The sequence below is a fragment of the Hakea prostrata genome, chromosome 3 (assembly GCF_041222555.1).
Source record: "Hakea prostrata isolate BN-2017 chromosome 3, UWA_Hpros_2, whole genome shotgun sequence".
Classification (NCBI taxonomy): domain Eukaryota; kingdom Viridiplantae; phylum Streptophyta; class Magnoliopsida; order Proteales; family Proteaceae; genus Hakea; species Hakea prostrata.
The window spans coordinates 24,744,223-24,745,762 of record NC_142602.1 but is presented as its reverse complement, the minus strand read 5'-3'; positions in this window follow the sequence as shown (position 1 = coordinate 24,745,762).

Here is a 1,540-nt window from a genome sequence, read left to right as displayed (position 1 = left end):
AATAATTAGGCCTCCTGTCCAACAAACAAATGACATAAAAAGTACCGACCAAGGTGTCAAAATCGTCCAATCTTCAGCTTGGTATTGAAAGTTGTGTTCCTTTGTGCAATACCATGTAAACTATGTTTACCATATATCAAAGAATAATGCTTCTTTCTCTAAAAAGGCTGACATCTTGCATTGTGAAGGCAAAGTAACCGACCAAAGCACCAAAGAAGTAGATCCAAATATAGACCAAGATGCAATGCAATAAAATATTTGATCAATGTTCAAAGATTGTATGCTTATTTAAGCTCCACAAAAACGAGAAACTTTACATTTAGAGTGGTTATATAATTTTACCTACCAACTTGGTCAAGATGGGGGGGAGGGGAACTAAAGAAACAAAAAGATTCACACCCATTCTTTCTAGTATATACCATCTTTTCTTCTTTCATTTGGGGGGTCTGGGTAGCAAATCAAACAAAATAATATACAATAACAAGAGCAGTTTAAGAACATTATTTTTGAACATCAAAACTTAATTATTTGAAAATAAAAAAAATATAGAATTTACAGTAAATTGTGAGCAATGATCCATATATCCAATCTTAAGTTGTCCTAATCAATAAAAGAAACTTCACAAAGTGTGATAGGTCTGAACTTTTATTAACTCGAGGCCTAGATAAGTGTTAGGAATAACCTCAAATGCGCAGCAGAATCAAGCATAAAAGAGAGACAAGAGACAACAATTTTATTTGGTTCAATCAAGTGACCCACATCCAAGGATGAGTCCAAAGGACTCAAGATAACATGCACAACTAAATCAATGTAAAGTTGGGTACAAGGAGACTCTCAAATAACATAGACAGCCTCTCTACAAAAGTAACTTTTAGGAGAGCAACCAAGAAGACATGGCATCACAACCAAATACCAAAGGAAAGATCCCACCTGGAACATGCACAGCAGCATCACATCCACGCACAGCACAAAGCTAACATCGGAAGCTAGAACACCATCGAATCATAGAGGAAACCAACCACCAAGCCTCAAACCAAAGAGCAAGAGAAATAGAGAGGAATTGCAACTCAAAGAGAAAGAAAACCAACATTGAACATATGAAACCCTAAACCCAAAACAGGGGTTTAAATATACAACAATAGAAAGTACTGAAAAGCCCCTCTAAATGAACACAAACTACAAGTAAACACTTGAACAGAGAATGACCAATATGCCCCTGCTAAGAGAGGGATATTCCAACACTAAGCCAATGCAGTAACTTTTATTTGTCTAGTCTATTAGAAAAGCTTTAGGACATTCTGGTGAAACTAACAAGGTGATTATCATCTATAACAACCATTTCATTCTCAGCAAAGGGGGAAATATCGTCCATTTTATATGCTTACCTGGGACAGTCAGCTTGAAGTTGATAGTTATCTGTATCTACATAGAACCTCCAACTAACAATAAACAAATCAGTCAATGTTTCAAGAATTCAATAGATAGATTGAAGCAGTCACATGGAGTCAAATTCTTGAAAGAGATTTAAGGCAATCCATAC